The 16154-nt window shown below is 40.8% G+C and overlaps 2 non-coding genes across 2 annotated transcripts; one reads left to right on the top strand and one right to left on the bottom strand.

Annotated features, from left to right (window-relative positions):
* Nucleotides 1-6064: 6064 nt before the first annotated feature.
* trnat-cgu (transfer RNA threonine (anticodon CGU)) lies at nucleotides 6065-6136 on the bottom strand. Its single transcript has one exon. It is a non-coding gene; the product is annotated as a tRNA-Thr (tRNA).
* Nucleotides 6137-6395: 259 nt separating this feature from the next.
* trnai-uau (transfer RNA isoleucine (anticodon UAU)) lies at nucleotides 6396-6489 on the top strand. Its single transcript has 2 exons — nucleotides 6396-6433; nucleotides 6454-6489. It is a non-coding gene; the product is annotated as a tRNA-Ile (tRNA).
* Nucleotides 6490-16154: the final 9665 nt, after the last annotated feature.

The following is a 16154-nucleotide window of genomic DNA, read 5'->3' as shown; positions in this document are numbered from 1 at the left end:
TGAGCTTACAGCCTATCCAGTGTTATTCATTATTAATATCTTTCATATCACATTCAAATGAATGTTTTTTTTAATTGTAAGAGGCAATACACAACATGTGTCCTCTATAACACTTCAGTGTACATTTTAATCAGTTTAATGTTTAACAATGTTATACAAAGCTTAAAATTATTAAATTGCATATACCGTTTAGACTGTTAAATTCTGTAATTGACAAACAATTGTCCCTCAGCATTGACAGGGATTCAAAACCAAGTGTTTTCTGGCAACAGACCAAATGCTGCACATGAGAGCTTTCATAGCTCCACCTGGTGGTTTTACAAGATATTTCACCCTACTATGATACATCATGCGGTATCCTACAGTTCTTTGCAGAACGAGCACTGCGATTTACTGCAGCATACCTTGCACATTTTGAATGATTGGATCTGTACTTCTACTCAGTCTGGTGAATTCTTGATAAACCAAACTGGTGCCCTCCCTCTAACTCACCATTCCTCCCTTATGGTAGTGGATGTAGAGAAACCCATGTATATAAACCCATAGGGTCAATTGCAATGGACTTCCCGAGTTACAACACAGCCGCGTACCAATTTAGTATGGTACATTGTGGAGATCATCTCCCACTCTGAGTTCAATTGCAGCAAAAAACATGTGGAACAAAGTTGGAGCTCAGTTCAACTTGTGCTTAATCCGGTTCGGCGTTGTTGTACTAATTAGCCCGAACTGCAGGGGACTGTGCATCAGAACACTTCCGATTAGTAGGATAATACATACGCCATGTTAATATACAATTACTTTTCTGTTTCTTGTTTATATTCAAACTAAATTTCCTGGCAAATCAGTTAGTTTTTAATTTAAGAATTGCATTTAGGCTACAATTCATCTTATGAGGCTACATTGTTATTAATGAGATACCCAATTGTAATTAGTCATGAAACAAATGAGAACTGCAGCTGTGCATTTGAAATTAAACACTACTGTATTATTGCAGCATTAATTTTGTTTAACACTCCAGATGAATAAGCAAACCCATTGTTATAGCTAAGTCGTCACAAAAGACACCGACTAATAACCAGTAAAGTTAAAGTTTTATTTTTAACAGAGCTGGAAATTAGACTTATAAAAATACTTGAGCAATAAAAAAAACCAACAACAAAACAATTGTTCCTCTGACCTTCTAAGCATTTTTTTAAGGCAATACATTTCTTTAGCAGGGTGTGCCTTGTGCTTACTTATCTGAATTTTGATTTTCTCTCTCTCCTGTGTCAGTTCAGATTAAGCTCTTTAATCTGTTCCAACATCTTCCTTTCAAAGTGGGGAAGTGCTTGCTGGCGTGTTGTTTTGCCAAGTCGTGCTTATCCTTTATGACGGTATCTTCTGACACCTGGGCACAATCCAACAACATTACAAGACCAGCACTATAACAGGAGTCATAAAAACACAAGAAGCCACATTGAACGAGCTTTCAGAATTGTAAAACAACGCTTTGCTTGTCTGTCATTTGGTTTGCATACCAGTCCATCAAGAGCTAGCACAACCCTGGCTGTTTCAACACAGTCATTGGATCACAGCCACAGGACAGAAAAGGGACTGTAAACCATCATAAATCACTTTTAAGATGCTGAGTTTTTTCCTTTAACATGCTTGGGTGCCATCTATTTCCTCCTCATCCTGCTTTCCTCCGATAACCACAATTACGGAGACCCATCACTAAAATATTTAACAAATCTATCCAGTTGACTCCTCGATTTTATAGAACACATTAAAGCCTCACGCTACATTTATATAAATAATAGCTTAAGTTCTGTTCTCTTCACTTCCAATGAATGGAGAAAATTTGAAAAGAACAGTAGTCTGTCGTTAAGTGAAGGGAGAATGTGTGATCCTAGCTGCAGAATAATTTTAGTTTCAGTGGTCTTTCTGATGTATGAGTTTGGAAAACCGTGCTCAGTACCATCGAGGTGTAAGAGGGTCAAGGATGAGCAGGAAACTTTGTTAATAAGGAGATGGACACCGCCCAACATGGGGCTCAAACCCACACCCCTGACCTAAAGAATCACATGCTCTACTGACTGAGCTAGCCGGGCACCAGTGTTCTCAAAGACGGTTTTCCAAACTCATACATCAGAAAGACCACCGAAACTAAAATTATTCTGCAGCTAGGATCATACATTCTCCCTTCCCTTAACGACAGACTACTGTTCTTTTAAATTTTCTCCATTCATTGGAAGCTTCATTTCATACCTCTCTGCACCCATTCTGACTTCACACCTCTTGATTGGCCTCTCTTTATGTCCCCTGCTCCCGCCTCTCACTCTTCCTCCCTCCCAACCTTTGTTCTCCCGCTACTTTACCTTTGCCTACTGCCCTGTCTCTCTCACACCTGAAGAAGGCTCCACGGCCGAAACGTTGTGTTCTCTTTCTTCTTTTTTTCAGCATGGAATAAACCTTTTACTTGTTCCTTTGCAGCCTACGCATGCTGGCGCAGCTACCCACTTGAACTAAGACCATTAAACTGTCTGGTGATATTGCTGCACGGGGCGCAATATCACAATAGAACACGTTACTGTAAAAAATGTTAACATTCGTGAATGAGTATTTTTTTTAATTATACCAAATGTCCGTTAAATAATGAATGATGTTTTTCAGACCATAAACACTATTATATGAAAAAAAAACATTTACTATATATCCATTTAACTTGTTTTTTTTTTAAAAAAAACATTACAATACGGTAGATGAAAATTGTTGTTCAGCGCTCTTGTATTAAATATACTCTACCAGCCTTTTAACTCATGTGTCAGAAATAAAGTGTATAAAATTCGCTAAATCAAACAAAACACAAACGCTACGAAAAAGAAAAAAAATGTGTTTATCCTGCAATTTTATCTCGTTGAAACGTTTTTTTTTTCTCTGTGGCACTAACGGGCTAACGGTTAGGATTCCTGGTTTCCTGATTACATAGAAATGTGTCTCTCTTCCCTTACGATGTCCAAATGATCAGTTCAGTGTAGAAAAGAGCACCGTAAAACCCCGTCAGGCGTGCAAAACGTATAAATGAAAGAGATCGCTTTGTTTCTGCCCGCTTTCTCACTGAAGCCCTTTAGAAGGTTATAACCGCTACACCGCGCGATGTGGGGAGGGGTGACTTACAAGCAGAGTTGACCTTTGAGAAAGGACTCGTCTCGGGAATATATTTCCACATTTTGAAGAGAATTTCTCCATTTATGTAGCCTGATTTCCACTATTGCTAGAGAGCTGTAGAATCTGGAATAACTTATCCAGCTCTGGGAACAGTGTGTAGATGACAGGTTTGTGACTTTCTCATGAGCACGGTATATGAATCCATCAGATTAAAGACACTGTGAGCATTTGAATAAAATTAAGGATAGTCTGTCCCAGCTCACCGCGATGGTATAGTGGACCGTACTTTGTGCTGTGACCGCACTACCCGCGCTTTGAATCCGGGTGACAGCAGCCCAAGACAAGAGAGTTTCCTTCGTCTATGTTATTTCAGTGAAGGGGGGGCATGCGTGTACAGCGAGCGATCATCGAGTTGATGTGTTGCCCCATATAAGCAATGTGAACCAACACTGCTTTACAAAGGAGCACTACCTGAGCTTATTGTTGGTAAACTGGAGACCAGACCGACCTCTTCTCTGACGAGAAGAAAAGGACAGGAGCCGCAGTATTTAATATGAATAAGAGATTTCAATTTTCTGTGGCGCAACTAGTACCAAACACGTAATCTCGGGGTTGTGAATTCGAGCTCCACGCTGGTAAGAAATCATATAGGTTATGATAAATGTACTTTTTTAAATAAAAAGTAATATTATAAAACTTTCTCGATACGAGTTTGCAGGTGACATGTTCTTTATAAAAATAATCTTTAGTATGGGATCAATAACCGCGCCTGAACAAATATCGGAAAGAATCGCCTGTCACTAAGGTATTTAAGTAAAGTAGAGATATAATCAGAAAACCTACATATAGGAAATGTTAGTTACTTTGTATGTGCTTTAGCGTTTTCTTTTATATACCGAAAAAAAGGTTCAAGGCGTTCTAGTCGCTGTACTCCTCGTAGATAATCTCAACGAAATCACAATACAGTACAGGACACGCAGTGAGGAGCTCACGCAACGAATAGTCTTGAACATGCCAAGCGTAAAGGCACACTGCACATCTGCGAAACATCACATCCTAGTTTAGTTACAGTGAGATTATAGACTGGAAGCTAGGAAGTCTCAGATCACTTTTTTATTAAATGTTCAAGCAAACACAAATACCTTTGCAAGAGACATTTCAGAATCCCAGTCAAATCCAGTATGATTGCTGGATCCCTCGAATTCGACAATATCACAGATCTGCAGTCCACGTGCAAGACATACCGCCCAGAGCATTTCTAAGACAGGAAATACATTTTCGTTACGAAAAGAGATATACTGTACGTAGAGTGAAATGGTCTGGTACGAGTCCTAAGTTTGAATAGTTCAAAATAGACGAAAAAGGGTAATTACAGACTCTTTCGAAATGTAAGAACATTAAAGCTGTGCGGACCTTATCTTGATTTACCTAGTTTAATCGTTTTCAGAAAGTGTAATTTTATTATTTTATGTACCCTTGACGATTCTACTGATGTTATAAGTGCTCTTGTTTATATTGAATCTATTTTGTTGTTCAAATAAAAAGTAAAAAAAAAAACATTCCGGATGCGTCTGCTGTAGAAATAAAATGACATCAAAGGCGTTGTACGTAGAGTTCTGAAGCCTGCTCCACAGAAGAACTAGCTGAGATGAAACGTTCGATATTCTACTGACAGGGCTATTCCCATCAACTCAGTTTCTTTCTGAAACAACGTTTTCCAAGAAAAACTTACACTTTGCAAAATTTGAAATAAAATACTTGCTTAAAAGTGCAGATTATTTTTTTCCCAAAAACTGTAAAAGGAGAAAACCGACCTGTTGGAGTCTCTGTCGTACCATTGCTCAGTGCGGTCAGGTCGGGACTAAAACGATAGTAAGGTTCTGGTTCAAGCATATCTAGGCATGCCTTTCTCACTGTTCCATCGTGAACATCATCTAGAGAAAAAGTGGCATGTAATGTTTAATACATTATTGGCCTTATTAATAATTTGAGGGAATATAAATGCTTTGCATGTATCGAATTACAGCACGTAACAACTGAGTACCTGAGTCGATATCACCGGGCAATTTCCAATAACGACCAACATCAGACACTTCAAGAAAAATAAGATTCCATATCTTGGAATGTAGGGCGGGAGAATTCATTTATACTCCTGTTGCATCTTGAGCTAAACTTTTTTTTTAAAAAATATGACGCAGATTTGCTCAAGATACTTGTAATCGCCTTAAAGAGAGTTTTCATGAAAACGTACATCGGCTAGCTCTCCACTGTTAATTGACAGAACTTTTGAAGAAACTGTTCTTATATAAGCAACATACAAATTAAACATCTTAATGAACATGAAGGGAAATCTATGGAAGCCCGTTTCCGTCAGGGAGTAAAAAAAACGCGCTATGATATCTCATTGTATGTCTTTTTTTACTTAAAAGGGTCTTCTTTAGCTCAGCTGGCAAGACCTGGGTTCGAGCCAATGCAGTGAGGCACGAACTAGGGTGGGAGCTGCGAGGGCACAAGCCCTACAACCCGAATCCGTTACAATAACAAAAGGACAGACATTGAAATATGGGCTATTTCGAAGTCGCAAATGTGAGATATAAAGTAGGAATTCTGAGTTACTAAGTCGCAATTCTGAGTTGCTAAATCGGAATTCTGAGATACCATAGCGGGTTTTTTTTTTACTCCCTGGCGGAAACGGGCTTCCATAGAAATCCGGGTTGTGAATAACAACTCTCACTACACACGATTGAGTTCTTGAGGCTGCCACCTAAGACAACTCAGCCATCCTGACAAGCAGTGGAGGATGCCCGTTACTTTGTCAAAGGATTATTAACTACTTTTCTTTTCTTATTATTACAGAGATTTCTACATTGCAAGACAATTGACGATTTAGATAAAGGTATATCGTGGCACGCAAACCAGGCACGGACGGGGTTTGAACCCGCGCTCTTAGGTTTACGAAACCGATGCCTTACCACTTGGCCACCGCGCACACAGTCTAGTTTTTTTTTTCCCATCAAGGCTAATACATTTTGAAAAAAAAAATCTGTGCGCAAATTGCAATGGCAGGAGAAGTAAAGAATATAGTTCTTCTGTGGAGCTGGCTTCAAGAATTTTTTCATTTTCTTCCCTTGTAGTTTCCTCGCTCTTTTACTGTCCCTTTCTCCCACGGAGAGACGGAAAACATGCCGAAATCGTTTTCACCCTGTGTTTGTGCAACGTCAGTGTGTGAAGGGAAAGCGATCTACGTGGCTCCAGTGGCGCAATCGGTCAGCGCGCGGTACTTATACAGCAGTGCACAGCGGAGTCATGCCGAGGTTGTGAGTTCGAGCCTCACCTGGAGCAGTGTGGCCTGTCTTTAGCTACCGAAAGCAACCGTCCACTTTAGATACTGTTACTTATAGGTCGTCCTTAACACCTTATCTAACGGGATTGTAGCTTGTTAGGTGTTTGCTGGAGATCCAGTCTAAATTAACATCAAAGGAACAGGTAAAGGTTTATTCCACGTCACACCCGAAGAAGGGTCCACGTTGTGTTTCCTTCTCCTTTCAGCATGGTATAAACCTATACTTTTTCCTTTGCAGCTGACGCAGGTCACTACTTAAATTCCCATCAGCTGTGGACCCCCAGCTGATCTCTACACAGATAGATGAGAGATATCTTCTTAGACGAGAGGTCTGCTGGGACTAAGGGAGCACGATGGGGTACCGAAGACTTGAAAAAGCTCTCGCATTAGATTCTGTTTTTGTTGTTTCCCAGATTTGTTTTTAATGTTCTTTTTGTTTTGAAGTTGTTCCTTTAAGTATTTGTTTATTTTATTTTCTGTAGTCGTTAGACTACTACAGTGATTTACCTAGGTTCCCGGAAGGCTTCTTGCATCGTGGTTGTTGTGTTTTTGGGTTACAAGTATTTTTTTTCTATTGATAGGACCCCACGCATTACTGTGGGACTAGTTAACTTAAGTTCTTACATTGTACCTGAAATTACCACATAAACTACTACTCTGTTTTCTTTTTTTTAAATAAAGGCACAAATGATGTTTTTTTTTCTTGCAGCTGATTGGCAATGACCCTACAACGGGTCATTGCAACGAACGTGGCTGCTGAAATTTGTCTACTAAACCTGTTCTCAATTGCAACAAACCTAAAATAACATATGCTGCCCATTAGATGTTACCGATGTAGGAGACTAACTTAAACCACCTCTTCACAGGGTTTATGTAGTTCAGTAGAGGAACAGTCGATCGCATTTGAACTGTTCTGAATGTAGTGGAAATAATATAGTCACAAAGTAACGAACATACGCACCACTTGCTTGAAATATTTACTGTAGCTAAAATTGTTTTCTAGACACCACAACTATTCACAATGAATTTGATGAATACATGTCTTTATTAATAAAAGTGTAATTTATTAATAATTAAGATTAATGTATATCTTTATTAGTAGCTGTATTACCGGTAATGCATGTACAGTCCTTAATATGGGATAGTGAACTTTCAGGTATCCTGGGGAGGTAAGAAAACTGAAATGAAGGAAATACATATTTAAAGGGGGTGTAAGTCTTAAATGTGTTCTGTTACATCTGGGTGTTAACTGAATAGATTGTATTACTTATTGTGATTTGACACATGTCTGTCTCAGGAGACAGCAGAAAAATTGAGGAATTTGCAGGTACAGAAAATAACTTGAACTGAACAGGCAAATGTAAGGTTATGTTAAAGAAAAATAAACTTTGTCACCTTTTTCAACATGATTATTTAAGACAGTTTATCGGAACCGTATCTCTCCTCGATTCTGTGGCTGTGGTCCAACAGTAACGGTGGTGAAACAAGCAGAATGTGCGGAAAGAATTGGAGACGTAACGGGAGACTCATCCAGTCGATAGAAGGGTTGTGTACGCTGAGAAGTGTAGTTTAAAAGCTTAACGAGCCAGGGAGGAGTCAAACCTGCAATCTTCTGAGCCAAAGTCAAACACATTATCCATTGCACCACTGGCTCTGATACCCTAAAGCCACCACTGTGAGCTTTGTGCTGCTATTAGTAATACCGTAGCACTCCGGTGTTCACAACAGCCCCCCACCACCAGGAACTCAAACCCAGGCCTCCTGCATCACTCAACAGGGACCTAGCCTGTTGAGCTAAAGAGCAATCTCCCTTCAGTCCTGCGGCTGTGGCCCTGCTATTACAGGGAAGGGCAGTGACATCACCGCTCTGGTAAGCCGGCTCTTACACACTCAATGGTGGCCGTATGCGTTACACTCTCCCCCGCTTAACTCACCAACCTCAGCAAAGGGCTATCCCATCCCACTGCTGACACCAATGTAACGCTCCAGGGTTCACATGGGCATCCTCGCCACTGCCACATCAGGTCAGTCCCCCACCGTCAGGGACTCAAACCCAGACCTCTGGCATCACTCAACAGGGACCCAGCCTGTTGAACTAAAGGGAGTCCGTCCCTAAGCTCAAGCGGCTGGGTCCCTGTTGAGCTATGGTGGCGGTCGCAGGTTTGAGTCCCCGACGGTGGGGGGCTGACTTAAGTGGCAATGGCAAGGGTGCCCACCTGAACCCCCAACCATTACAATACTATACATCGCTCCAGTCCAAATTTTCTCAATTAGATTCATGTGTTTTCTACTTGTATTTAGCTACTAGGTCTTTCGTTTGGTCTGTTTTAAAAATAGCATCTCAAACGATTTTATGTGTCATGCTGAAATTCACACACGGGGGATGTCACATGAAAGACAATCACAGATAAGATGTTGCATTTAAAAAGAAATCCAGAGTGGCAGTAGAAAACAAAGCCTTATACACGAGATGCAAGTGCTCTACCACTGAACTAAACTGATAGGCACTTTTGCCTGCAGCTCTTTAATTGAGTTAGGGAGAGTGAAGGGTCTACACAGTGTACAATTTAAAGGTCGAAGCAAGACAATCTGATGCGAGGAGAATTCACAAAACGAGCCTCTGCTTTATCGTTTACTGAGCATTCAATGAACATCTAAGTGAAAGACATATTCACTATTTTCACTTTTTGTTTAAAGAACACTTTTATCATGTTCTGCACTCCCGGTGTTTAACGGTGTTCTTTTCTACACTCCTGATTTGAGGATCCCCAGGTAAACAAAATTCCGATATATTGAATAGTATTTATGTTTACATTTATATTCACTCGTGCCAAAAGCTTGTGTTCTCTGCATATATCAGGATGTGGAAAGAGGCCCAATCACATCTGGAGTAGATAGTATTTAGGTCAAAGCTAATTCAAAGTGCATCTCTGGGTGTGTTTGAATTACCTACGTGTTTGACTGAAGGACAAGCTCACGGTGCCATAAAAATTGACATTCGTCATCTTTTCTTCTACATTCACAGGTTTTACGCTAAAGACAAAAATGTTTTTTTTTGTCGTTTTCATGCCAGCTGGCACTAATTATTCTGCACTGACAGGGAAGATTAGTATTTTATCTATCACAATATGTGTGGAATTTGTTTTTAAAAAAGTTGTTCCAGAAATGAACACTTCCATTAAAGTTAAGGCAGACACCTGTTGCTGTCCACAACGACCAACTCTGCATGGCAAGAGAGGAGAAAAGCACTGTGGTGATTTGAACCCAGAAACTTATTTACTAGACATGCACGTTAACCAGCTAAGCCACAGCACCAACAGAGCACTATCCTTTTACAGCCTCTTAGACACACCGCTCTGAGATACCTGCGTTCTGTGTGCGCTGCGCCTGCTCGCTGAGCAAGTGATGAGAAATGGCTTTTATCTGGTAATTTCAAGTCCAAGGAGCTCAATATGCTTTTTATGTTTGACATCTTCAAGGAAAATGGTGAAATCGCAGGTGGAAGAGGAAAATGATCCTTGAGTAGAGGAAAGACGACCATCTTGAGTACTAACTCATGTCAGGAGGCTAACTTCTGGGATGAGGTGGTGGGGTGGTAAGGCGATGGACTACTAATCCATTGTGCTCTGCACATGTGGGTGTGAATCCCATCCTTGTGAAGTTCAGCAGTTGACAGATGTGCCTTTTTAAACTGGGTGTGCTTTCGTTTCGTCTTTCGCTCCTGTACTACAGCAGTAATATTTCTAGATGTGCATGAACATGGTATAGTAGGCTGACGGCAGGAACACGGGGTCCACAAGCAGTGACAGTATCAGAGGTGTCTGCAGTGTGTTGGTTTGTGAGCACTAATAAAATAACTTGCCGTGGAAGCACGTGTGCCTGCATTAATACAGCTCCATTGAGCAGAAAAAGCAACACAAACACCGACTTGTCAACAGGAAGTTTCCGTAGCTGAAAACACAGCCATTGTGCTCCAGGTGAAGCTTGTGTCGCAGGATGTGGGTCATTGAGGCAGTCACGGTCTGGGATTGATTGGGTTATGTTGATTTGTGTTACAGGGTGTGGGTTATTGAGGCAGAAACAGGCTGTGATTGATTAGGTTATGTTGAATTCCAGGATGGTGTCAATGTTGCCTCTCACTCAAGGGGGTGACTGCAGTTGTCCCAATTAATACAGGAACAGTCAGTAAAAACAGTCAAACCCAAGTCGTTCAGGGAGCAATTAGGTATCGAGACTTGGAGGTGTGAGGAGTCGCTGAGCCAGTTTTAGCCAGACCAAGGGGTGAACTGATAAGGTTCCATGACACCTAGCTCAGCACTCCCACATTCCTCAAACAACACAAGCTTCCTCCTGGAAAAATACTGGGCAGACCTGATTCTGACAGGGACAGTGGAAACCCCCCTGAAAGGGATTGGCTAAGGAGAGGGATAAAAAAGACCTGAGACAGAACAGAGGGGGCTCCCGATTCCCACTGGATCCTGGAGACGACACAGGCAGCACAAGGAAGCTGCAGGGTGCAAGACCCCGCTGCAGAGTGCAAGACCCCGGAGGAACTCTGCAGAGACTTCTAATACCTGGAGGCAAGGATCTACTGGTTCAGTAACTGACGACAACGAGAGACATTGGCATTGGAACAGAGGTACTGTACAGAGACTTTTAACACCTGAAGGTGAGGAACAAGGAAACTGGCACAGTTAGCCGATTCAAACTGAGAGGAATGTAATATAGTCGCAGAGGATTTCTATTGTTACCTGAACAGAGACTGGGGAAATAGGACTGGGCGATACCCCTCTCCTCAAAGTGGGCCATCAGAGACTACAGGTACTAAGTAGAGACGATCGAGTAACCTCTCTCATGTATTTTACAGAAAAGACTGCTGCCCCTCTGTATTCATTTTGACCCTGGGAAGGACCTTTTGCTGCTGTGAATTCTGTTTTCGTTGTGTTTTTGGGTGACAGTGAATGTGAATGTAGTTGGAAAATAAAAAGGGCACTTATACAATACAAATGCTTGTCGCTGGTCTGTGTGTGCATTGGTGATTCTGGGAGACAAACAGAGCCTGTGGTAATGTAGAGGGGCCCTAGCACCCCGTTTGTATTGCTAGGTGGTGTAGATGTACACGAAGCAGGAACATCCCTCGCCCTTGGGTTCACCTTACTGTGACACCTTCTTCATCTATGTTTTTTGAGTGCACTGCAAATGATCTTAGTATCGAAATGCCGTCCCACATAACCGATCCAAACAAGCTGCTTTACAGAGGAGCACTGCCGGAGCTTATCGTTGGCAAACTGAAGACCAGGCCGACCTCTTCTGTGACTCTTGAACACTAAATCTCAAGGTTGTGAATTCAAGCTCCACGCTGGCGGGAAATTCCATAGGTAATGATCACATTTTCTTGCATGCTAATCAAAAGAAATATTAAGAAACTTTTCCCGATACCAGTTTTTTAGAAAAGTAAAGGCACACGGCACATGTGTGCCACATCACGTCCGAGTTTAGTGACAACTACCTCAGAGATTGTAAAATGGGTAGTTTCAGATTAGATCACTTTTTTTTATCAAAGGTTCAAGCAAACCTGAATACTTTTGCAAGTGACATTTCAGAATCCTAGTCAAATCCAGTACGATTGCTGGATCCTTCGAATTCGACTGAACTATAGCACAGATCTGCAGTCCACCACTAGAATACTGTGGGTGTGTTGTATAAGCCATACCGCCCAAAATAGTTCTAAAACGGGAGATGCATCCTCATTTAGGAATGTGGTATAAAGTGAAATGGTCTGGGAAGAGTCCTACGTTTGAACAGTTCAAAATAGACGTAAAGGGGTATATACGGACTCTTTCGAAATGTAAGAACAAGCTGTGCGGACCTTATCTTTATTAACGTCGTGTAAACGTTTTTCATAGAGTGTAATTGTATTATAGCATGTGCCCCTGAAGATTTTCTTGATACGTTATATGTGCTCTTGTTTGTATTGTATGTAGTTTTGTTGTTCAAATAAAACGTAAAAGACACAACTTTCCGGATGCGGCTGCTGTAAAAATAAAATGACATCAAGGGTGCTGTACGCAGAGGTCTGAAGCCTGTTTCATTTAAGAACTATATCCAGAGGTGTTAAAGAAGTCTAGATCTCACTACGAGAATGGCAGCATCTCAAAAAAAGCAGGTGCAGTTCGTTACACAGTCGTAATGCCACTAAGTCGGACCAGAAGAGCGAAAGCCACCTGGCTTTCTCTGAGCAAGTAATGTGACAAAGAGACACAGTACAGTGGTAACCGACCCTCTTCCAACTGACTTCAAAGGGGAGGGAGCTGCTTTTTGGCAGTCCCTCGAGAAACTAAGCAAAGTGTTTAAAGATACTTTGTCAGCTTGACATCAAGGCAGAAAACAAAAACTTTCTTGCGTCCACTCAAACCAAATGCGGTTTGCCACCTTTTGCGTTATGCAGGGAATGACGTCTGCCGAGATCACTTTTGAGTCAATGCAAATCGTAGTGTGCCCTCCATTTTAATGTTGGTTGTGCTGGCGTGCTGCTTCTGTCTGTGAAACTTTATGCAATCAAGGCATTTAATGTTTTTTTTAATAATTGGAAAAAAATGTACTATTTTTTTTCTTAAATATTGATGGTTTAAAAACTTATTTAATGTGAAACGGTCATTGTGATTGTAAAACGGTCAAAATGTTAGTGAAGAAATCAGTAATGTGAGGAAAGGTGAATTGTGGGAGCCTCTTGACTCCCCGTGTCGTGCTGTGTTTCTCTCTCATTCTACTTGGAGTGGTGCCGTCGCTTCTGGATAAAGTCTGTCTTGGGTCATTCCGGACAAGTCAGGTATGACTGTGCTTCACCACAAGAAGAGACACCTCACTTGCGAGGATCCCAACAGTATATTTCCCCTTTCAGAGCCCATGGGAGTGAATTTCATACACAATTAAAAAAGCCTAATTTTATTTAGAGGCTTCAGACACTTTTTTAATTAAAAAAGTGGCCTGAAACGCCTTAGCTTTCAGGTTTGCTAGAACCTGTAATAATAAAGTGGTCTCAAACTTTCATTGTCTGATGTAGCTGTCTCTAAAGTTGGACATGATGTTTTGGAGATGCTGAGATATTGAGAAGAACTCAACTACATGGTGAGAAGTCTGGGTTCAGCACCAGCAGATGGTGAAAAACTCTTAGCTGACCCCAACCTAATTTGAACGCGCAACTTTCTGAGCTAGAATCAACTGCACTACCACTGTGCCACACCCTATAGTCTTCTTTAGCTCCCCAAAGGAGAAAAATCAGTGTCCCAAAAAAAGTGATTCCCGAAATGTCTTTAACAGAAAGGAAAATTTAGACAGGCTTCCATTTCTGCATTAAGAACTGTTTGTGCTGTCCTGTAATTGAGGAAATATACTTTGTTTAACTTTTTTTTCCATAAAGTCTGATTGTATTATTTATGTGCCCCTCACGAGTCTATTAATACGTTATATGTGCTCTTGTTTATATTGAATCTATTTTGTTGTTCAAATAAAAAGTAAAACAAAAACAAATTCCGGATGGGTGCTGCTATAGAAATAAAACAACATCAAGGGTGCTGTACGCAGAGGTCTGTAGCCTGCTCCACAGAAGAACTTTATCCAGAGGTGTTTAAGAATTCGAGATCTCACCATGAGAGGGGAAGCATCTCAGAAAAAGCAGGTGCAGTCGGTTCCATAGTCATAACGCCACTGTTGGACAAGAGCAAAAGCCACCCGGCTTCCTCCGGGCAAGTAATGAGACAAAGAGACAGGACACAGTGGTTAGTGTGGCTGAGTGGTCTAAGGTGCTGGATTAAGGCTCCAGTCTTGTTGGAGGTGTGTGTTTGAATCCCACTGCTGCTAAGAGTTTTTGTGTTACAACCACCAAGTGGAGCAATGTGTTAAAAGCTACTTTATCAGCTTAACATCAAAGCAGGGAGAAAAAAGTGTTTCTTCTTCTCAACACAAATTCTTTTTTCCACCTTCAGCAGGGAAGTTTGTCTACCAAGATCACTTTTGAGTCAGTGCAAATCACAATGCGCCCTCAATTTTAATGTCGGTTGTGCTCCTTTTATCTGTGAAACGTTAATGTTCTGCATTTTCGAGTCGAGTCATCCTCAGGGGTAGAGCTGATTAAGTCTTTCCGCATAGGGCTCCATCAGAAATAACTTGTCTAAGTTCCAAAGAGATTGTGGGTTTCACTTCAAGCAATCATAAAGCATACCTCACATGTCAGATCTAAATGGGGAATTTGTTGGTTACAAAGCTGAACGTTTTTCCATGTTCTGCTAGAGTATCCACTGGCTTGCCTTTATCAGCTGTCTTGGAAAGATAAGTTGTGCTTCGTCTCAGGAAAAATCATTAGTACTGTCATTTTATTCTGTGCATATGGCCGATATTTAAAGTATATAAAAATCACGAGTTCATAGATTTATCCAAATATCAACGGCACCTTGTAAACCTATGATAAGAATTCCTTCAATCCAATAGTTTCACTCCAGGGAAAAGGCAGGGAAACATAGAGAATTCTTATTTAAAGACAACATCCGTATTGGATTGCATGTCAGCAGGCATCACTCAGAATTCCTAATATGATTTTGAATTCAGTTTTGCAGTTCTTCAGTGTTTTACTACTTTCAGAGAGTCCTTTATTGACCTTGCTGAAGCAGAGAAGCGACATAATCACAGATGTGACCAGTTTTTCTGCTGTTTCTGGTTAATAATGATTATTATTTTGTATTTTGATTAGTATTTTTCGTAGCGTTCTTCCTCAGCTTTTAAGTTATTTGGTGAGCAAGAACCACTGAGAACGAGTCTGAATCAATCAAGAACATATACGGTACTGCTGTCCTGTGTACAACTGCTTCGTCCTAATTGAGCTTTTCAGTGTTGAAGAAGACGTTTCCAATTTCGATTGCTTCTTTCAGAGGATGTGCTACAAGATCACAGATTCATTTGAAAAGATTTGGAGATGTATTGGCTGGGATTCAAAACTGGCTCAATTGCATGAAGGCACCTATACTCAGCAACGAGAGGAAAGGAGAAGGGGCCAGAGGTAGTGTGGCTGAATTGTCTAATATGCTGGATTTTAGGCTCCACTCTCTCAGGGGCGTGGGTTTAAATCCCACTACTGCCCAATGTTTTAAGACCTTACTTCCTGTGATTTGTAATATGGTCAGTAAAAGCACTTTATGTAAGTATTTCTTATGTCAGCGTTACAAGTCACTTACTGCTCCACAGGTCCGGGGTTCAATCCCTGGCATCTTCAGGTGTTTTATATTACTGTACTCACATTGCAATCTTCTGTGATATGAACAACTTGAACTTTTTCTGTATGTGAAGAAAAATGCAAAAGAGCATGTAAAGTATTGATCATATAAAATATCCATGGTACAACTCGAGAAAAAACTGAAGCACAAAACAACGACTTTTGATGATTACAAGAGATTCAAGAAACACAACCGTCCACAGATGGGTTCGGATCCTGAACGCATAAGTCAAAAGAAAAAAAGCGAAGTAAACTCTCTTCATTGTCTTATAGTTTATGTAATAAAACATTTTTTTTCTTTCTTTATAATTTCTTACTGTTGATAGACGATTTATTGAATTTTAACAGAATCACAACTACAAACATTTGGGGTTAAACTGTTATTCACATACTCTAACA

The sequence above is a fragment of the Lepisosteus platostomus genome, chromosome 5 (assembly GCF_059453375.1).
Source record: "Lepisosteus platostomus isolate fLepPlt1 chromosome 5, fLepPlt1.hap1, whole genome shotgun sequence".
NCBI lineage: Eukaryota > Metazoa > Chordata > Actinopteri > Semionotiformes > Lepisosteidae > Lepisosteus > Lepisosteus platostomus.
The sequence above is the reverse complement of the archived record's forward strand: the minus strand, read 5'-3'. Positions and strand labels throughout refer to the sequence as shown.